Consider the following 24007-nt stretch of genomic DNA (forward strand, 5'->3'; position numbering starts at 1 on the left):
AGTGCTCAGGAATTTCTTGGTAAACGGGTGCAGTGACTTTAGTTTTCAAAAAACACAATGGACCAACACCAGCAGATGACATTGCATGCCAAATCATCACAGACTGTAGAAACTTAACACTGGACTTCAAGCAACTTGGGCTATGAGCTTCTCCACCCTTCCTCCAGACTCTAGGACATTGGTTTCCAAATGAAATAGAAAACTTGCTCTCATCTGAAAAGAGGACTTTGGACCACTGGGCAACAGTACAGTTCTTCTTCTCCTTAGCCCAGGTAATATGCATCTGACGTTGTCTGTGGTTCAGAAGAGGTTTAACAAGAGGAACACGACAACTGTAGCCAGATTCCTTGACACGTCTGTATGTCTTGAACCCAGCCTCAGTCCATTCCTTGTGAATTTCACTAAAATTCTTGAATCGATTTGACAATCCTCATATGGCTTGGTTCTATCGGTTGGTTGTGCATCTTTTTCTTCCACACTTTTTCCCTCCACTCAACTGTTAACATGCTTGGATACAGCACTCTGTGAACAGCCAGCTTCTTTGGATATGAATGTTTGTGGCTTACCCTCCTTGTGAAGGGTGTCAATGATTGTCTTCTGGACAGCTGTCAGATCAGCAGTCTTCCCCATGATTGTGTAGCCTAGTGAACCAAACTGAGAGACCACTGTGAAGGCTCAGGAAACCTTTGCAGGTGTTTTAAGTTGATTGGCATGTCACCATATTCTAATTTGTTGAGATCGTGAATTGGTGGGTTTTTGTTAAATGTGAGCCAAAATCAGAACCAAAGACTTAAACTTCTTCAGTCTGTGTGAATTTAATTTATCTAAAACACGAGTTTCACAATTATATATATTTATATTAGTGCTGCACATACACACTATTGTTTAAAAGTTTGGGATCAGGAAGATTTGTTTATGTTTTTCAAGGCTGCATTTATTTGATAAAAAAAAAAAAAAAAAAAAAAAAAAATATATATATATATATATATATATATATATATATATATATATATATATATATATATATATATATATATATATATATATATATATATATATATATATATATTGTTTTTTCTTCTGGAAGTTGAAAAAATAAGCTTTCCATTGATGGATGGTTTTTTAGGATCAGACTATATTTGGCCGAGATACAACTATTTGAACATTTGGAATCTGAGGGTGCAAAACAATCTAAATATTGAGAAAATCACCTTTGAAGTTTTCCAAATGAATTCTTAGCAATGCATATTTCTAATAAAAAAATAAGTTTTGATATATTTACAGTGGGATATTTACAAGATATCTTCATGGAATATTACTCAAATCTTCAGTGTCACATGATCCTTCAGAAATCAATCTAATATGTTGATTTATTATCAGTGCTGGTAATTGTTTTGCTTTTTTTTTTTTTTGAACCTGTGATACTTCTTTTGAAGGATTATTTGATGAATAAAAAGTTAAAAAGAAGGGCATTTATTTAAAATCAATTTCTCTTCTAATAATGTACACTACATTAAATTGTTAATCTTTCTTTTTTTAAAGAAATTAAACCTTTTATCCAGCAAGATATGTAAAATTGATAAGAAGTCTTAGCAAATTATATTGTTAGAAAATATATTTTGAATAAATGCTGTTCTTTTTTAACTTTTCATTCATAATAGAATCCTGAAAAAAAATATTTGGCAATTGTAATAATATATCAGCATATTAGAATGATTTCTGAAGGATCATTTGACATTTTAGACTGGAGTAAAGGCTTATGGAAATTCAGCTTTGCATCATAGAAATGTATTATATTTGAAAGGATAATAAAATAGAAACCATTATTTTATATTATAATTATTTTTATTTTTTATCTCATAAATGCAGCATAAAAAACATTTAAAGTCTTACTGATCCCAAACTTTTGAATGATAGTGTGTGTGTATATATATATATATGTGTGTGTGTCATCATTATGTTTAGGAACAAATAGCAGCAAATTATCGGGCCTGCTAACCATTGCGACCAGTGTGAAGAGCTCCATTGACGCCATGCGGTCGGTGGGCGAGGGGCGCACAAAGCTGTATGAAACTGCGGCCTTCATGTTTTCTCTATGTTAGCCAAGACGTTCCACGTCTAATGATTTCATGTAATAACTGGAGACCACTGTGCTTTTCCGAACCCCGACAAACTCCCACACACCCCACCCCCACACTTTGTTTTCCCATCCTTCTTGGCAGAGCTTCATGGAAACGAGCGTCTTTGTAAGTCCGCAAAAAAACAGAAAAAGAAAAAAAAAGAAAGGGCCCAAAAGTAAATGAAAGCATAACAATACAGTGTCCCTGTGAGATGTCTGCCATGTTCTAACCACCAGGCCCCATTAAAAAGAGCCTGGGCTCCAACAGAACATGGCAGCATATTGATAGCATATGACTGAGTCACATGAGGACAACTATGTCTCTCTCTCTCGCTTATCCATTCCTCTGGTCTTCCTTTAAGATTAGGGATCAGGGCAATGTTATATGAACTCAGAGTGAAAAGAGACATATTCTACCTGTTAGTTCAGCCAGGGCCTCCTTCTCATCCTGTGTTCAGAAATAAACAAGTGATAAAATCACACAACCGTACTGCATGACCACAAACAGTAGTACACACTCCCCCCCCCCCTAGGTAATGGTATAATTAGATAGCGTGCCACAACATGAGCTGGTGTGTGGAAAAAAAAAAAAAAAAAAAAAAAAAACTAAAATACATAAACTGGCATCAAGCAGCACGCAAAGAGAATATATATATATATATATATGTGTACAGTCCACTCCTAACAAACCAACAAACCCTTTAAAGTACTTCCCTTGCTTTAGAAAGTTATTTAAAAATATGTGTAATAAAAATATAGATATTATTATTATTATTATTATTATTATTATTATTATTAAAGGAATATTTATTCTGACAACTGTAGAATTAAAAAAAAAGGATAATGGACAATAATTTAAATCTAGTGAAATTCACCCAATATAGTGTGATATATATTAATAATAATAATACAATTAAATAAAACCTACCCTCTTTACTTCGTTTTTAAAATATGATAGTTTAAAATATTATTATTCCCTTTATTAAACAGTAATTAGAAAAATTGTAAAATAAATACATTAATGCATATGAAAAAAAAAAAAAAAAGAACTCCTTCCTAATTTGGTGACGACCATGCTCAAACTGTACTGTGACCACTAAATTTTGCTCAAGTCAGAACTTGAGGGTTCTCATTAAAGTGCCATTTCCATTTTCCATTTCCTAAATCCCTTTGCTGGTTTCAGAGGAGGCTGTGATGATTCTGTGCCGTTTCATTTGCAGTGATTTGCAACTCTAAATTCTGTTCTGGTTACAGCAATGAACAGCAAAGAGAATACTAAAAGTAATCTTACTGTACCTTCACTTCCAAGTATCTAATAATTGAGAAAGCATTATCTGATCAAGGTCTGAATATCATATATAAACTCAAAGCTGACCTTAAACAGATGAGTACTTATACCTGTTGTATCAGATCAAATTCACTTTAGTGATTCCCCTGTCAGATATTAAAATATCAACAAATGTAGTCATACGATGCAAATGGCAGCCCTCCAAGCTCTGTGCTACTCCAGTGGGACACCAAACATGAACTGAAGGGGAAAAAATAAAGAGTACCGCACATTTGTTTTGCCATCGAATTCGGCCGGCATTAAATTAGCTTCATATCGCTAGAACACCATGAGTGAGAAAACAGCAACAGGCCAATGAAATGGTTTAATGTGCACTGAGTTTTATAGAGGTTGCTATTAACTTTTAATATGTGGGGTGACATTTTGTGCCGTAACAGCAGGTTATAGGCTTTATGGCGTCATTAGGTCCTGACCTCAGGTTGGCCTGGAGTAGATGGCAAATTCATCTGACATTGCGACAAGGATAAGGTGGAAACAGGTCAATCGCATCCATATGCTCCTTATAAATAACACATGGATATACAAAAAGAGACAAATGAGAAGCGATAATATTTGAGAACTCATGCTAAATATCATACGGCAGACAAAAGTATCTCACTGACCACCTAAAATATGAATTAGATTACATATGAAGGTACAGTAGGATATTAGGACTATTTTTCTAAGAGCTGTAACGGAAGCATTGCTACTTAATGAGGAGTAATGAGACTAATTTTGGACGCATACAGAGATGGCAACGTGATTATATTTGAGCCTTTAATTTGAATCCTCTGTCCGGCGCACCTGAATAATCGATGCATCTGAAATAATAAAGTCTGCAGCTTTATTGAAAGAATGTCTGATAATAAAGGAGGAATCCTTCAATAACTCTTGCAATAAAAGTCAGACCTCTTTTAATAACACATATGTTGGCAGGCCTGAAGTGGGCCGTGTGATTGTGGCATTGCTGTAATGTGAAAGCAGACACTTACATCTTTATGGAAAATCTGACAGGCCATTGTTAGTTTGCCCAGATTTTACATTTTGCAAAAACATATAAATAGCTAGTAACCATGCCCCCTTAATTATGCAGCGGGTTCCTGGTTTCAACGTACAGCCAGATCTCCGAAGCAAGGAAAATAAAAGAACCATATTTAGATTCAACCACAGTCCTGGGGAAGCCTTGCATCAACCTTTACTGAGCCTCGGGGGACTTTGTCACAACCTGGCAACCTCAGGTGGAGCGAGAGCCCACAACGTTTCAAGCCGCAACTTGGCTGCCGCTCTGTCGGAGTGGGAACCGAAGACTCCAGAATTCCAGGCTGGAGTCCTCCGGCACAAAGGATAAAAATGGATATGAACCGAAATATGAGGTGGGCCCGCCTAGGCGCAACACGAAAGCGGTTTCAGGTTTTTCGATTGTTCTTTTTTTCCATTAACCACAAATATAAAGCTGTTTTTTTCTTTCCGGCACGAGAACATTAAAATCACATATAGATGTTTTTCTTAAATAAAAGCAGAGAGGTACAGAGGATTTTCCGTGTCATACTGTAAACGCTCTTTGACAGCGAGGCTGGAGTTTAAGTCGTAATGTATTTCTTGGGGATCACTTCATGACATGTGACTTAACATCCTGTCACTGTCTTCTCCCAGGAGAGATCTGGAACTGTCCCCCAGAGCGTCCCAGGAGAAAGCGTGGAGGTTCACCTAGGAAAGAGAGAATCAAAGAGTAAAGGGAAAAGAGATGGAAAAACCAGAGAACAGCAATAGAATTGAAATCCTATTATTTTATGATTAGTTGAGCAGTGACTCTCAAATGGGTTTGCTTCAGGATGGAAATTGTAACTTTTTTTTTTTTCAACAACAGCTTTAAATCAAACATTTAAATGTATTTACAAAATGTATTAATATTTTATTAAATGTATTGTGTATGTATAATGTAGCCTGTTTTATATTTTCTTTTCTTTTTTTTTTGCATCAAAACATCTATCTGTGGCAAATTTGCAGAAAGATACGGTGGATGTATGACCTTTGACCTAAACAACAAGATAATTAGTAAGCATTTTCTTTTGCAGTGAAACTGACTATTTAGCTAATGTGCATGATTATAGAGTTGAATATTGTGAGTAGAATTGTTTTTGTTTTTTTCTCTATCAGACTTGCGACCCACCAGTTAATGGTTTTTATTGATCTTGTTGTACCTCTACAATGGAATAAAGAGCTCAGCTTTAGCACAAAAGAATTTAGGCTACATTTTTTGATTTTTGATTACTAGTCATGTATTGGCATTGTGGATAATGTTTATTCATAGTATTTTATGACTAAAAAGCACTAAACATATTAGAATTCTCTGAAGGAGTCTTGGCGGTTTATTTGATTCACAGCCAAATTAACACTGTTTACCTGAGTAACATGGTGTCTGACTAATTGAGGACGCTTGCAGAATTCTTGTAGTCTTTTACACAGCTGTTCAGGTGTTGAATACAGATATGTTGCTACAAGAGGAAAATACATATTTGATAAGTCAGAAACCTCAAAGAGCAGATGAGATCGCAGGCACTTTCATCATTAAAAATTCAGCGGACACCATGCTGCCTGATGCTGTACATTATTGAACTGTGGTTATATTTACTTATTTATATACAAATGCCAGAATGGTTTATGGCAAATTCTTCGATTGTGCTTTAAGATGAATAAGTCATTATATACAGAAGCTGAACATAGCAGCTTTGCCTGTGACAATAAATCTTCTTTTGCAAATGAAATTGAGCTATGCAAATCAAGAAAATGAAACATTTTTATTTATTTTAAAAATTTTTTTACAAGGGAATATTTCAGGATAGACCAAAGCCTTTGGACACAGAGTGTAACAACCACAATGGACCGCTTCTAACCTGAAAGAGAACATTTATGTCATTAAAGATTCAGTTCAATAGTGCATCAGGACTGTATTGACCAAACGTATTGAAATGACTTGGATGCATTATCCCAATTAGCAATTTCTAAAACAGCACCATGGAAGTTCAGCGCTATAAAGCTGGACATTACTGAAGAAAGCCATCGTAGCTGCCTGAGGAAAGGTTATTTTTCCAACCTATCACCCGTCGGATAAAGCGGCATCTTGTACTTCACCTTTGTTGAATATCAACCATTACACACAGATCAAAGCATTTAAAATCTTGTTACTAATTCAAATACTTAATGAACTCTTGTAATGCTACCTCATAACTATGGCATAGTTTTACACACTATCTCATGCTTTTAGTTCATCAAATAGTTCAATCTAGGGCAAACTTTGCTCCCAACTGATTCAACTCATTTGAACCCCTATTGCTGGCAGTGGAAATGACCGGCTGTTTAAATATTTTGTAGAATGAGTATTAATATTTAATGAGTCTATCCATCTCTCCCTTCACCATCAGATCCTCATCTCATTTCCCATGCTAAAACCATGCATATTTTAATATCCGATTAGCCCTCTGCCATTCATGGCTGAAATTTCTAAATTCTGATTGAGCAATGGGACAAATCTCCTCGAACAATCCTGTGGATTTGGAAAATGTCTCAGAATCGCAAAGTTGTGTTTCAAAGTGGTTTATATAGTTACATACTTAATGGTCGATCATAGAATGTTAAACCTTCAGATCTGTAGCATAGGAGAACAAAGAACACATTTTTTTTTTTTTTACAGTCCTGCAGCTGCAGGAATCATGGATCAAGCAGTTTTGGTTAAAGGTGGGCAACATATCAGACCTCACATGCTTTCTTGCATCTGTCTGCACCTTTGTTTATTTATTTTTTTTTACACGTGATAAATCTTCATTTTTTTAAATGTCATGTTAAGTTCAAATTAGTTCAACTTTTAAAAACATATCTTGATACCCCTGTATTTTGAATAGTCTATTCATCAAAAGCCAGCAGACGCATGCTAAAAAGTACAATGCATTCTCTATTCATGCAAAAAAATAAAACTTCCACTTTTATTCCCATATCTTTATTCCAACAAATTATAATTCAGTTGAAAATAAAGAAAAAGAAAAAACATTACCTATAATTTCTCTACAAAGTCAAAAAGCAAAACAAAAGCACAACAGTCACCGTCCTTGAGCAAACACCAGAAAGTAAAGGTTTAGTGTAGTGTTACCTACTCTGCAATGTCAACATCCCATTCCCTGATCAAATTCACTGTGAACACAGTAAATCAAAGTCGCTCGGCTGGAGTCTATGACAGCCCGTCCTATGAAACTGATTAAGGTCAGTTCCATGTCAATGCAGTTAATGTGTGAGCGTGCAAATGCTTATCAGGCTTTTCATCTCAAATATAATTAGGCGATCATTCTGCTTGGCTGCCTTACTGTTTTTCTGGAGGGCACGGATGGGCGTCTGCTGACAATTAATCAGATTAGGCTAATTTCCACAATAACGAGGACAGAACACGGTGGAGAAAAGTCCCCTTGCGTGGCACGGAGCTGACCAATGAGAAGCAAGGACTGATCGGCAAAAGCATTTGAGCAGGTGATTCGAGTTCCGAGGTCTTGCGGCCTCTTTCTCTTGTCATCAGCCCTTTGTAGCAAATTGATTTAGAAAGTGGATGTTTCTTCAACTCCAGGCACTTTTATGTCCTAGGGGCTGATTTTTATTAAAACGAACAGATTTGAACTTGTTTTCTTTCTTTCTTTTTTTTTGTTATATGAAGCCCACATTAAAACTCATCTCAGAAACTTTTGATCATTTCTTCATCAGTTTTGTTTTTATATATTTTTCAAATGTATTATGTAAAGATTTTGTTTTCCCCTTGTCCCAGACTTATATTAAAACATCATAAAATAAATCATAATCAAATAAATAAAAAAAAAAAAATAATGCAATAAATCTAATAAATTATTTAATTGTACACGATTTCAAATCCAGTCGTAATTAAAACAATGCAATTGTAGACTGTGATTGCCTTTCAGTTGGTCACTCTCGATATCACGACGGATGACCAATGAATTGGGATAATGCTTCAATAGACCAATCTACCAAGTATAAACTAAACGATCCAATACACATTGGCATGCAATTATTGCATACAGCTGCAGCTGATCACAGCATGACTATAAGAAGGCAGCAGGTGCAATGCATACTTTTTTTTTGGCTTTTCGCTTCGGAGCCAAGCAACAACATTGTTCTGTTCCATCCAGTGTCTTCAAGTGACTTGAGTTCAACGCACTCTTGGAAGCTTCTGGTGTTGGTGGTACGATGCTTCAGTGGTGGTCGTTCCGAGTCGAGTGGGTTGCGCACTTCAGGCTGCACTAAAAGAGCATTTCCCTGAAATAACAATTTCTCTAAAAGAGCTTATATGGATGTGTCTTTGTAAAGATGATGGATCGTCTTTTATAAGATACCATTCACCCATGCGTTTCTGGATGTGGTTGTTACCTGGCTCCAGGTGATGGTCATGATCGCTGCCTTACATGTCTGGGCATTAAACACACTAAGGTGGCATTCGCAGATGAGTCATGTTCCCTTTGCGGGAAGATGACCATCCCGGAGCTGCGAGCCAGAATCTGTTTCCTCCAGGGGGGCGGAGCTCCGTTGCCTCTGCTGCGATCTAGTGTTTGTATTGGCAGGCTGCCAGGCGGGGTCTATTTTCAGCAGTAGCACAGGTGGTTTGAGGATTACACCTTTGATCCAGTTGAGCAGCCAATGGAACTTGGGCCCTCTTCAAAGAGCGTACCAGAGGTATCCTGCGGGACTCCTCCCATTGACCGCATGTCCATCGCTGCATTGGAGGGAGAGCTCTCTGAGGAAGATTTGGCTTCCAGGATGGTGGCAATGCCTGAATCAGATCCAGGGATGACAGCTATGCCAGAGAAGGTAGGGCTCGTCTGGAAACCTCCACTGCATCCCGAGCCTTCCAGGCTGGATGATTAGTTGTCAGTGCCCAGCCCTGGTGCCTTTTTTCCTAGAAGTGCATGACAAGCTCACTAGGTCATGGATGGCACCTTTTAACAGCCAGAAACCAGCCGGTAGTCTCCTCCTCCCTCACCACCCTCAACGTTGGTGCAGCGAGGGGGTACATGGGGGTCCCCCCTGTGGAGCCATTGGTTTCGATGCAGTTGTGTCCTAATACCACCTCCATCTGGCAGGGTAAACCGTGCATCAACTGACAAGGTGGCCTGCACTCCCGTCACATCAATCAGTCTCCACCTCCACCTTTGGAGTCCTAAGGTACTGAGGTCACTTCATGCCATTCATTATATTTCGGGCCTGCTCAACAGACGATGAGCTGTCTCGAGCTACACTACCTGGAAGAGTGGCGACTTCATCCATGTATGTACCAGCTGATTTGGAAATGTTTCGTAGCAACTCAGGTAGAACTGTTTGCCTCTCCAGAGACCTCTCACTGCCAGTTATTCTAATCCCTGACCGAGGGAACACTAGGCATGGACGCACTGGCACACAGCTGGCCGCAGGGCCTACACAAGTATCAGCTTCCCCCAGTGAGTCTTCTCACACAGAAGCTGTTCAAGGTCAGGGAGTATGAGTAGAAGGTCTTGCTTGAAGAGCCATATTGGCCCACTTGGACCTGGTTCCTCAAACTAGTCCTTGTGACAGCTCCTCCCTGGTGGATTCCTGTGAGGAAGGATCTACTGACTCAGAGGCTGGGCACACTATGGCAAACGCATCCAGACCTCTGAACCTGGACGGGACGTGTAGGTTCCCCAAGAGGTAGTGGACACCATCACTTCCTCTACAAGACACATTTATGCCTTGAACTGGAACCTGTTCATCGAGTGGTGATTTTCTATTCGAGAAGACCCCTAGAGATGCCTGATCAGGGTTGTGCTTTTCTTTTTGCAGCAAGGGCTGGAGCAAAGGCTGTCTCTAGTGTTGTTTTGGCAGCTTGTTTTAATTTTAGTTTTAGACTAGTCTTTGTGTGAAGCTGTCATTTTAGTTTTTATTAGTTTTAGTCATGTTCATACTTTTTTAGTCTAGTCAAGTTTCAGTCAACTAAAAGTCTGAGCATTTTAGTCTTATTTTAGTCAGAATTATTCATGACTATTTTCTTCTAGTTTTAGTCAACGAAAACTGATGACATCTAGTTTTATTCAATTAAATTGTATTTAGTCTCTTTTTAGTAAATCAATTCTATTTAACCCAGTCAATATAGTAAAATAATCTAGTAGGATACACAAAAGCAACATTTTCTTTTAGCCAAACCCATTTTAAACAAGCTTATCTTATTATATTACTGTTACCTTATAGACTCAAGAATACATCCATTCCAGATACGGAATGCTCTGATTTGAATTTCCAACATTTATTTTACCAACCAGCATGTTAGAAGTACACACATCGGTTCCTTTCCCTTGTGTCAGACTTAACTTTGTTTGTCATCTTCTTAATAATGCTGCAAGTGGGGCTTGAGGAAGTGAAGTTGCCTGTGTCTGCTCAGTGCGACCTGATGCAGCCCCTTGAAGTGAGACACAGGAAACAGAAATACTGCAAAATAATAATAATAACGCGACTAAACAAGATTAAATAACATTATAAGATTTAGTTTCATCTCATTTTGGTCAACGAAAATGAAGAGATATTTTAGCATTGTTTTTATTTTGTAAACCACATTTAGACCACGTGTTTATTCATCAACAACACTGCATTATACATTTAAATATATTCATCGTCACTTGACCAGCATTTATGCTGCATCTCGTTTTCATCACATGATAAAGGTTCATTAACAACGATATTTAGTCATAATTTTTGTTGACGAAAGCAACCCTAGCCATCTCCCTCCACCCTGAAAGTCCAGGTTGTTGCGTACCATGACCCTGTAGTAGGGAAGTCCGTGGGTAAGCTTGACCTGGTCATCAGGTTCCTTAGATGGACCAGGAGGTTAAATCCTTCCCGGCCATCCTCCATACCCTCTTGCGACCTGTCTCTAGTGATTAAATCACTACAGTAGGGCCAATTTGAGCCTCAGTGGAGTTAAAGTTTATTTTATTGAAAACTCTGCTCCTGCTTGCAATGGCCTCCATCAAGAGGGTAGGGGACCTGCACACATTTTCAGCCGACAATTCATGCCTAGAGTTTAGGCCAGCTGACTTCCAGTTAAGCCTGAGGCCCCGGCATGGCTATGTGCCCAAGGTGCCCACTACTCCCTTCAGAGATCAGGTGGTGAACCTGCAAGCACTGCCCCCGGGAAGAGGCAGACCCAGCCCTAGCTTTGATTTCCGTCGGGGCCTGAGATGCTACAAAGGCCAGACACAAAGCTTTAGGACTTCAGACTAGAGGTCTTCACAGAATATCCGAGATCCGTTGACCCGGGATCCGTACGGGTTCGGGTGTATATTTTAAATGATCAGTCAGATCCGCTTCGGGTCCGAATCTATTACTTTGGGTCCCGGGTCTGTTTAACATGTGTGTAATATCGGTGCTATTGGATTATTGGAGTCGGAGAACACCCAGCTGTGATCAGACACTGCTTGTGTCTTTTGTAACTTGCAACTTGTAAAATTAGGAAAAGAAAAGTGTGAGCCAAAAAAGGGATCTCTCTCTCTCTCTGCAATTAGATGTTAGAGTTAATGCAAGTTCACACACGGTAATGATGCTTGCAGACTTGAGACACTCATATTTAATACCGTAATTCCTTAAATAAAAGTAGTCTCTCTTATAGTGGCCAGGGGCGTGGTCAACACGGACAAATAAAGGCCGGTGGAAATTTGTGCAGCAGAGCCAGATAACGAACGTACAGGCCCACTGCCGGAGCGTTTCTCGTTCTCGAGTCAAGAACCAGTTGGATCGGTTTTGGGATCACCAGTACACTGAACTGAGAAGCGTTTCTGTCGGACGCGTCCAATTCGAGTACTGAGGTGCTGATGATATAGCACACATGTGATTGAGCGTGAAGCAGACTGACACGCAGCGCGCGAGAACCAAGTTTGTTCTTTTAGTGATTGATTCTGAACTGATTCTTTGCTAATGTTATGATATCGGTCCACCGGAACACTATCGCTTTTAATTTAAAACGAGTTACTTAAAACAATTGCTTATCAAACAAACAGAATTAGAAATAAAGGCCTGCCTCTAAAAAAATCCTGCTTCAAATAAAAGCCTGTTACCTTCTGCAGTTCAGGTAAATAAAGGCCCCGGCTTTTATTTGAGGAATTATGGTATATTTGAAATCAGCAACAAAATCTGAGGTGAACTGTCACATGAATGTTTTCTATGACGCTCAAATTGCGTTAAAAAGCATATTTTAGGTTGGTCCAGCTAGCACACATGTGCAGTCTCAAGTGCGTGTCATGTTTCTATGGCAACCAGTGAGGGACACTTCGACCGCGCTTTACATTTTCTCCCACTTTTATAATAATATAAATGAACCGTATAATCGTAAAGTTTTAGTGGTCAGAATCAGACTCGACGCAGAGCAGAGAGCACAGAGATGATAGCAAATAAAAAATTTCAGTGGCCATGGCACTGAACGAGTAATCGTTATTATAGTTCAAAAGGGCAAACAGTCAAAGTTATTATACAAGTTAACTCGAGTCAGAATGTACATGTGCACAGTTGCATTTGTTATCCCTCATCGTGACATCAAGTGGACTTTTGAAGCAGAAATAATGAGTGGATTAAGCTTGGACTTGGAATAACGAGAGGATTAACATGGTTAACTTTCTTGTTGGAGGATTGTAATGCATCACAGGCAGTCAGGTACAAGTTGTGAACTCACTCAACTAAAAGTCTTGCATCCTCTTGGGCTGGGCAACCTCCAACATGTTCGCTAGATTCTATAGCATTTGTGTGGAGCCTGTATCCTCCTGTGTACTCACCTCAAATGGATAGTGGCACTGAGAGGCCCCGGTTAGTGTCGGCTTTGCTAAAACTACTCCAGGGTGTCCGTACTGTACACCCTGTCAAGCACCTCTGTCCCCTTGGCAGCCAGACGTGGCGGAACGTGTGGGGTATGTTTTCCCAGTGTTATCCAAACTCACTGAGTGGGTAGTGCTTCGACAATGGTGACCGGAACTTATTGTTGCAAGCCCTGGCCTACACCAAAAAGGGGCACAGGTGGCTTGCACAGGGCACTGGAAGGGGCAGCATCCATGGCGCTTTGGTAGGAATACCAATTCTGACAGAGGGAACAGAAATGTCACATCCTGTTATGTATTGCACCTGCTGCCTTATACTCACGCTGTGATCAGTATGCAGCTGGATGTAAAAATTGCAAGCCAATGTGAATTGGCTCGTTAAATTTACACTCGATGAAGATTGGTTTATCAAAGTGATATCCCAATTTGTTGTTCAACCAACGTGACGTCTCCGTTCCCTCCTTCAGAGAACAGAGGTTACCATATGTAACAGAGACGATTCAATTGTATGTATTTATAATATATAATAAACTAGCTATTAGCATTTTTTTAATTCATCACTTCATGTTAGTAGAATTTTCAGTAACACTTTAGAAAAGGGAACACATTCACTGTTAACAAAGTTTTTCCTCAAAGTACTGCTAAACTGATAGTAAGGTAGTTTTGTTTGGGTTTGGGTTAATGGATCTAGAAAACTGTCATGCATAATTGAAGAGTGTTTTTCAAGTACAAATAAACAGCCGATATGCTAGTAATATGCATGCTTACAAACAACCAATTAATAGTGAATAGTGTTTCCTGTTCTAAAGTGTTTTCATTAAATACGTTAAAAAAAAAAAATGTTATATGGTTGCTCAAAGTTAAGGAACATCATAGCCTAATTTAATTAAATGAGAGTAAACCAATTATTAATAAAAGCTGACAGCAGGTGTTTGATCACTGTTTGAACACACACAGCTGAGAAGTCTCCTTATTCCTCCATTCCACTGGACTTTGATCTAATGAAATCGAGAACAACCTCAGCCATATGTAGTAAAAGTCCCAGAGGGAGCACAAGTCTAAACCGTCAACCCCGCAAAGCAAAGGATGTTTCCATCCAATCAATATCACTGCTAAGAAAATTTGTCAATGCTATCATTTAATAGGATGTATACATTTGGTGTACAGAAAAGGGATGAGTGAATTCCCCAGTGTAAAACCAACCCCTGCTAATGCACTTGGGATCAGTGCTACCTTAGCCCTGGGCATTATCAAGCAGACTCTTCAAAAGTCAAGCACAGGTGACTGAAGATATCGATCCAGGCGATGCTGAACACATCAATGGTGGTGCTTTCAAAGGTCCCTCCAAAACACATGCAGTACCCTCCTGACAGTGAAACACACCCCAGATAGAGAGGACAGGCCTCTGGGATAAAAAACTAAAAAAAAAAAAACTTTCTTTTACGCCATGAACTCTTTTTGGACCTGTTTTGTCTTTGGAGATTTGAATGCTCAAGGTAATCATCATGTTAAAATGTGACATGATGGAAAATACTTTATGCATCCAGATTATGAAACAAACGGAAGTCACTATGAAATATGTGGTGATTTACTAATAGGAATGACTAAATTCACCAAAATTGAAATGTTTTTTTTTTTTTTTTTTTTTGTAATTTCATAAAAATAGCAAACGAAACTTCTGCTAATAAATGTGAATAAACCATTGTGGTGCCTTTCTGTTTGGAGAGAACATAATTCTGTGACAGACAGCAGATGAAACTCACATTGCTACTCCGAAAAACTTGTGCTTGGCCGTGGAAACAACGACATCTGCTTGGCACAGAGCTTTGAGGTAATCTTCCTTACTGGGCATGAAACCCCAGTGCTGGATGTGGTCAACCAACTGTTCTTTGGCTTCTGAAAATATGTCTATAGTGGGAAGGAATGGAGAAAGGGACAGAAGCCTCAATATCGATGTGTAACGATTAGTGGAGAAAGGGACATTTAAAGTTTTGGTCATATTTTGCGAGGAGATAAAATAAGCAAGGTCATCATAAATTTGTACATAAAAGAGAGAAGGGCACAAATAATCAATAATGTGATTCTATTAGCAAAATCAAAATAGATTAAAACGGTTTCAGTGTGATTGCCTTCCGAGCAATCGTAAACATAATTTCATAACATCAGCAACCTTTACGATCTGTTTATTTCTTTTGGTCCTGCAGCTGTTTATGCCGCGATAAAAGTTTGCATCTCAATATAAGAGATTGTGTTTCCTGTAAGTCTCACTTTGGCAGTGTTAGACTGTGTGGGCACATAAAGGAATGAACACAACGCCATAAATACTCTAGACTGTCCGAAAGATATTAAAACATAATTGTCCACTAATGGGGAGTGTATTTTGCCAATGAAAATGTTGCCTGTGTGCAATAAACAGATGATCTTTGAACCTAAAGCGATGTACTTTACAAATGTGTTTCAAAGATAAAAATGTAATTACATTTATGCGTGACATCAGAGGTGCCAAACAACTAAATCATTCTATAAAAAAGTAGGAACAGAAAAGTAAGTAAGTAAGTATATAAAGCAAGCAGATTCTGGTGAAGAGAAAATTATATGACTAACTAACTGGAACATTTTGTCTGAAAGAACTGTTGTATAAAAGCAATATCATATTGTAATTGTTTAATTGCATGCCCGTTTCTAATCCCCACAGCACATGATGTACCTGGAACGTCAGCGAAGGTCTCTCCCAGGACGGAAACTTCAAAGCTCAGCTGTCGTTCTTTGAGTTTCAGTAAGGTCTGGAAGAACAGCTGTGGGTCTTTGTCATGTTCCCTTGAGCCAGACAGAGAGACAGAACAAAACACTATTTCACATTTGGAAACAATAACTTAATTACAAAGTAATTAGCAGCAGGAAAGTAACAAAAATATTACCAAAAGAGAGTTCAAAAATAAAGTGTAGAAAATAAAAACCACTACCCGTCATACTTAACATTTAATCTTATAGCTTACAGTCATTTTACAGTTTTGATTTCTAAGAAACTTTATACAAATGGAAACGCTAATACAATTATTTCGATTTGAGGTGCATGGTAGAGTTCTGAAAGTTCCTCTTCGAATCCCAGCTCGTATACCTTAATTACACATCTGAAGCTGAGGCCACATGTTCTGTCACTGTGATCCAGCCAGGCCGCTGATTGCTGGTGTGCTTCCATTAAAGTTCTGAGCCTAGCCAAGAGATCTGGTGAGCAGCTTCACAGCGATCACTGGCACTGCTTCATCGCCTCAAAAATAGTTCACTCTGAAGTGTGCCTTTAAATCCAAAGCACACTTTACAGGTTTTAATAAGATTAAATTAGGAGTACTTCAAAGACAGTTTTATTACATTTTACACTACGAGAAGCTCAGTGAGCAATCTTTCCCACTCATACATATAAATAAAATAAATAACACATTTGTATTGTTGATTGTTAATTGTTTTATTTTAATTTTTTTTAGGTTTTGATAAAGTGTGCCTAAAATATTGGGTTGAAATAACACACTTTCCATCAACTGACCACATTCTAATAAAAAAATAATAATAATAATAGGTGCACAAACCCCTAATTTCATCCACTGCAAGACACAGGCCCAATTTTATTCTGCAGACAAAAAGACTAGCATAGCAAACCTACATGCTAACAACCCATCTGATGAAGAGGCTTCCCTATGAATACAATGTCCCTCATTGCACGGGTTTGAAATCCTTCTCTTTGGCCCAAACTGCTTGCCTGAAGTCCTTTCAAAACCCTGACAGTATCCATGTGATTCATGCGGCTCATCCTCTTGATAAAGTGGAGGTATGTTACCGAACAACGGCCTTACAGAGCTCATACACGTCGCACAAAAGAGGCTTTGACAAATCTCTGAGCTCCTCAGCATTGCCTTTCTGTATACTGTCTGAGAAAGAGCTCTCTGCACAAAAATGACGATGTTGAAGGTCAAAAACAATTACCGGGGCAGAAGTGCTTTGACAAAAGACACCTCCCACTTGGGTGGAATCTCCTTGGATGAGGTATTAGTGAGGGCTTATTTCCTCTCATTTCCGGTTCTTTTATGTTGCCTTTCCCCCATGGCTTGACGTTGATTCCCTCATTAATTTTGCAACCTCTTTGATTCGCTACATTGTGGATGTGATTGCTACCTCCTCTGGACTAAGACTGGTTGACCTGCGGGGAGGTGACATGGCGACTGCAGGGATGCCTATTACCCGGCCTGTCAGTCTAGTAACTAAAACAGCCTTCATGTGGCCATGATGCCTTATTTCCTACTGACAGCATAGAGGAGGGTTAATTAATATGTCAGTTATGTTATGCAGGGATTGCTGGGGCTCAACGTGCCTCTCAAGCTAAAACTGGAAGAGAGGAGTCCTGAACAGACACACGTAAACATGACTTCACTAACATGCACTCGCAGCACTCGGCATTAATGCAGATTAACAAACATATTAGTGATTAATTATTAGACGCTTTTCTAGGAGCTACACTTAAGGGGCATTTTAAATGCAGATGTTAATGATTGAGTGCAAATTTGCGGATGGCCCAAATAAAGTTTGAGGAGATAATACTGCTACTATGCGCAAAACAATCAGAAAAACAACCCAGATTTAACATTCTAAACAGCATACATAATACAATTAATGTATTTACTTTATTTTTTATAAAATATGTATTATACAGTTATTTAAAATTTAATTGAATTACGGTAAATTAAATTTTAACATACACTACCATTTAAAAGTTTTAGGGTCTATAAAAGCAGCTTCACAGCAAACGAGGCTGCATTTATTTGATCAAAAATATAATAAAACAGTAACATTGTAAAATTATTAAAACAACTTTTGTTTTAATATTTTAAAATTGTATTCATGTAATGGCAAAACAAAGCTAACATGCAGATTTGGTGCTCAAGCTGTAATACTTTTTTTCAGGATTATTTGATGAACAAAGTTCAAAAGTTTGAAACATAATTTTGTTCTTGTCACTTTTTGACACAAATGAATGCATCCTTGCTTATTAACCATAATTTATATAATAATAATAATAATAATAATAATAATAATAATAAAAACTTCCATATACATGAAATCATTTCTTACTGATCCTAAACTTTGGATTGGTAGTGTTTTTTTTTTTTTTTTTAAGACCTAAATATGTCTTTAAAAAAATAAGACATACTAAAATGGAGAGTGTTCTTACCCTTTGACCTCCTAGTGCAATGAGACAGAAACCAAATAAAACAAATACGAAAAAAAAGAGTTCTGCAGGGACCCTGCGAATCCTCATTAGCAGTCATCCGGTACCACTTAAAAGAATATGATCCTCTCATTTAGACAGCTATGATTAAATATTCCCCTTTAAGTCGCACCCATGAGGTGCATGTTTTAAAATTCAAACTCTATTTACTGCAAAAGCATGACGTTAAAGGATTCAAATCAGAAGGAAGCGAAAGGGCTAATTAATGGGGCTCTTGAAAGCCCAGGATTCGGTTATCTGGGGATTGATTAGGGTCAGCTGAAAATAGCGGAGGCAAAGCCTCCGGTAAAACAAGACAAAACAAACCACGACCGTGTCGATCGTTCTCGCCGCTCCTCCACAGGGAAGGGTGCGTGCTGGGGTCCTAATAAGGGACTAACTATAGATGAATGGATGTGAAAATTTATGGGCTGGTGTCTTTGGTTACACTCTGACTGTCAGTAAACGACTTGTTTTCCACTTCTCTACTCTAACATGACCCTGATTCATTAGTTTTAATTGTGTGTGAACATCAAAAGTCAAATATTTTCTGGAATTCTGCCTTCACTCACAAGTCGGGTTTAAATCCTTTGTGCCGTTTTCAAGATTCCAACATATCATGTCCTTCCAAGCGCCGTCCCTCTCTAATGGGGGTCTCGGCGCACAGCTCTGGCGATGAGCAGGGCGCAGGAGGAGTTGTGGAACCAGTCACGATGCTTGCCAGCACAGCATGGTGATGCGTCAGTGCCTGCGCCTTTTTTACTTGGTCATTAGTGCCCGCTGCACAGTCTGGGAAGAACGAGAAATGCACAAATGTATCTGGATTTCAAAACAAGCCACAGGAGAAAAAGTCATAAAAAAAGATCGCCTGAAAGGCAAAGGTCCAGCAGAGAGAAAGCCCATGCCAGGCCATGAGACTGTCTGTCTGTATTCTCTGCATTTTTTCCCTTTTTTTTTTTTGTTGAAAGAACAAGGTTGAAAAACAAGGTTACCCTCTTAGGTAAATGGGCTTTTCGAAAGCAAATTTAAGCCCTCATCACATGCACCTGCAAACAGCTGCCCTCTCTGACCATACGCCCCGGTCAGCGCCTGCAATAAGACAGTCCTGTAATCCAACAGATGAAGACCTATCCAGGCCACATGGAGATTAACAATCTGCAACCAGTGATGATGACAAAAAGAGAGGTTGGGGGAAAAAAAAAAGGATGAAATGGGACACACTGCCAGAGATAATCCAAACCCCTTCTTATTTTTCCAGCAGCTCTCGCCCTGTGTAAATCCCAATTTAACTCGGACCAAAGCCAACGTTTATGAGGCACGGATGTTAACAGCGCTAATCCATCTGTGTTTTGCTCAGTTTTGAAGAGATTACACAATGGCCGCTTTTGTTACTGATACAAGAGTAGGTGAATGACAGATACATAACAAACAAACATCACAAAATCCCTGTGCCTGCATCAAACTTCAACACCGGTGGTCTTTTCAGTTGTTAATCTGATTTATTGGTGTTTTTTGGTAAGGAAACACGTCGTTGCTGCCAAGAGATGAGCAAAGAGTCATGGGAGAAATATGTGGCTTGAGCAACAGTTACTTTTTTTCCCCCTTTTTTTCTCAGCCCATGGCAGATGAGGTAGAGATACAATGCTGTTTGGTTTCCACTCATGCCAAGAGGAGGTCTAAAATATGGGGAGTGGAAGATATTTAAACTTCAACAAAAACCACAGAGCAATCCTGCGGGCAATAAAATATTTTCTCATCCCTCCCCCATTGGTCCCTGTGAACAAAACTCAGTGACACAGACACTTTCTCCTGTTGCCGTCTCTACAGTTGAGGTTCTGTTCGTATAATCTTTTCAAACTATTTTTTTTGTAAGGAATCAAACACGATGTCACTGATAATATTCTAACAGTGGATTTCGCCGAGACTGAATTTGGGAAACAATGAGATGATGCTGAAATATATCATGCAAGCATCCAGGGAGTAGGTGAACACGCTACGTGTTTAGGACTGCTTCAAACCAGTGGTCAATATATGCATCTTGTTCCAAAACAAACATGTTACCCATTTTCCATGCCTCTGCCGTATTGTCAAACAGTTCCCTGGACAATCCAAAGCAAATAACTCACAGAATGGCAGTAGTATTACAGGTTGATGTTTGAGGCACTTTCATGGCGCACATGTTTGAAGTCTGATGAGAAAACAAAGTGCTCAAATTACATTTCCGTCTGAGTGCATTGTTTAGTAAGAACAGTGAAAGTAAAAAAAAAAAAAAAAAAAAATAAATAACTATGGATCACAAATTATTTCTGCATGAAAATAAACAGTCATCTAGTTTTTTTTTTTTGTTTTTTTTTTTTTAGAATCCTGCTGTTTCTACAATTGTATGATATAGTGTCACGTTTATGTTGGATTCATTTTTATTAAAACAAACAAGGCTTTTTTTGTTGTTGTTAAATACCACTTAAAACAGAAACTTTTTATGATGCCTTAGTCATTTTTTTTTGTTGCAACTTTTGAGATGCATTTTAAATGCCTTTATCACACATTTTCAAATTATATGTGAGTGTGTGTGTGTGTTTGTGTGTGTATATATATATATATATATATATATATATATATATATATATATATATTTTGCAAGTCCACAAGATCTGAAGAAACTGAAACTCCTTATAATTATAAATGAAGAATCGGTCATTTTAAAAGAAAGATAATGAAAAGAACGAGTGAAATTTTAAGTATTTTGTTAATATTTTGTTAAATCAAAATTCCCATAAATAAATGCATGTTAAGGGAACTCTTGATGAATAAATGTTTCTCATGTTATCATGAAGGTCCTACCAGCGATGTGGCCAGACTATGTGGAGTGGCTGAAGATTCCCGCTCTCATCACTACACGGATGAGACACAGACTGATGCAACATCTCCTTACGTGGTGTGACACTCATAGACTCCTGCGGTCCTGTAACATTGAGAATCTTCTCAGGTGGCTCCAAGTCTAATGTGAGCTCTGGACAACTGCAGGGGTTTATTATAAGGTCATTGGTTAAGCCTCCATCATGTACTCATGGTCACTTTTGTCATATTTTCTCAAGAAGAATTATTGGTCATTTTGTTTCATGAATAGTCTTCAGTGCTACAGTGCATTACCTTGGAGCTGATGTTTGAGCGTGGCTTGGAGTAGCCGGAGCGTGGATATCATCACACCGCACTGAATGCCTGAGACGTTTGTGTGCAGGGAGGAATCTGAGGACGAAAGGGAAAAAGCCCTATAAAACAACATCAGAGAAACTGGAAAAAAAAAACTGTTTAAAAAATAAATAAAAAAAGACACCATGTCTGTAAACACATTCCTAATTCAAATATGTTTTTCCTCTAACCTTTGTTGATTTCTATAATGAAAAAGAACATAAGGAGCAAAATATTCATAGGCAATACAAATCAGAACATTACATGTTTGAGCAAAATAAACAAAAAAGGTAACTAAAACCACATTTTAAAAAAGAAAAAAAGGGGCCTCATGTGGCATTTCTCTCTCCTTGGTCTTAAAATATGTCGAGCACACAACCGGATTGATGTATTCTGCAACCACGATGAATATTACAAGTTAAGCAAGTTAAAACAAGTCACATTTTCACATAATCCAGCACCAAAAGCAATCTATATCATGCAGAAAGCACTTTCTCCGTTCTCTGTGCCTGCACAGCCCATGTGCTGCCTCCACGGCACCCCGAGTCCTAACTGTGGGTTGTGTGATGGACGCGAGCCAATTAGCTGCTTGAGAGCGAGATCCCCCCCCCCCATGCTTACTGACGTGCTATCATTTCTTTTGCAATTGGAGCAGAAGCGAAGGAACTGCTTAAATTTTAAATAACCTACCTTGCACATACTTAAGTGAGCATGATAAAATGCCAGATATATGGGACTACCTTTAGTATGGTATGAATAAGTCCAAAAAAGACAAAAAATTCACAAAAGCAGTTCAAGATACAATATAACTGTCCAAAGATTAATGAGCAGATCATTAACAGCAAACACTAAGCTGCTAATGCAAGCTTCCATTACAGAAAGATCTTCATTTATTTGCAGCCTTTGTTTTTTTTTTTTTTTTTTTACAAATAATTTTACATTGCTAATATGTAACAAGGTTTGGATAAAATAAAATAAAATAGTACAGATAATTAAATGGACTTGAATAATGTGGATATCATAAGTGGCACTATATGTGCATTTTGGTGAGCCAAAAGTCTTGTGGTGTAGGAAAGCAATACAACATGACAAACTACTAACCGATTTAGCACAACTTCCCACAATATGTTTATAATATACGTGGATCCTTCCAACCAAGTGCTGGAGAACTCATCGACTTCAAAACAAAGGGGGCTGTAAAGGCAGTCGAGTGAAAAGAGAGTTTCTCTCTGAGTTACATACAGATGGCCGCCCTGACTCACCACAATGTTGGGTGTAGTTCTACCGCCCACTTTTTCCGAGTTAGTTCTGTACCGGTCATAAACGATTATACACGAAGAGAAAGCAAATACTTATTTTTCTCAACTGTGTTCAGAGCATTTCCGGGTACAGGACACAAGCGTGCATGTGTCTGAGCGTTTTGACTGCACTTTCATCTAGATGAAAACAAGTTCGGGAAGCGTTACTCAAATACAGATAGGTAAATTGTGGTTTGAATGGAAGAACCTTCAAAGAAAGCTGTTAAAGCCACAAAATAAACGTCCACAGAGCATTCTCCGTTCACTCTTTTGAAGTTGTTGTTTCAGACGCAATGCTCTAATCCCGTATCCATTTCAGTAAATATGCATTCGGCAGCAATCAATGGCCAGCCAAATATGAAACGGTGCCATTATTATTCTCCAAACGTCCCTGGTAAAGACAGAGTATCAATGAGAGCAGTCACTCAACAGTTCACCTCCATTAGATTAGCCATTGATAAAAGTGCCAGGGAAGAGTTTCGCAATGGATGAATTAACTAACAGATGTGGACAGGAGAGCCAGGCTACATAAAGCTGCACTAAAGAGATGACAAGAAGGTGGTTGTGGCAAGGTATGAGCGATGGAGCTGCCTCGCAAGCTGGGAGGAAAATTTCATTTCGAGGGCCATTTTGAAAATTACATGAGGAGGTTTTGACTAGGCAATAAAAATGCAGCCGTGTCCACCGACAGGAGAGGGAGAATGCCACCAATTAGCTTATTTATAAATCAGGCGCGATTTCAGTGATGACTTTTACCTTGCATTTGATTAAATGTGAAAGGATGGTTGGGGAAAAGAGGGAGGAAAGAAAATCAAAGTCAAAAATCATTTCATCTAATTTCCTTTATTGGCAATAATCACAAGCGGTCTCTTTTTCCCAGGCTAATGAAAAATTCCATTGATCTTGGGGTTGGCCGTTGCGACGGCTCAGAAGTGGAGAGAGCTATATGTGAGACAT

At 38.5% G+C, this 24007-nt stretch overlaps 1 pseudogene; it reads right to left on the minus strand.

Moving 5' to 3' along the window:
* Positions 1-3264: 3264 nt before the first annotated feature.
* Positions 3265-24007, minus strand: part of LOC113108704 (glycosyltransferase-like domain-containing protein 1) — a 36905-nt pseudogene continuing 16162 nt past the window's right edge.

Source organism: Carassius auratus, chromosome 9, assembly GCF_003368295.1.
Source record: "Carassius auratus strain Wakin chromosome 9, ASM336829v1, whole genome shotgun sequence".
Taxonomy (NCBI): Eukaryota; Metazoa; Chordata; class Actinopteri; order Cypriniformes; family Cyprinidae; genus Carassius; species Carassius auratus.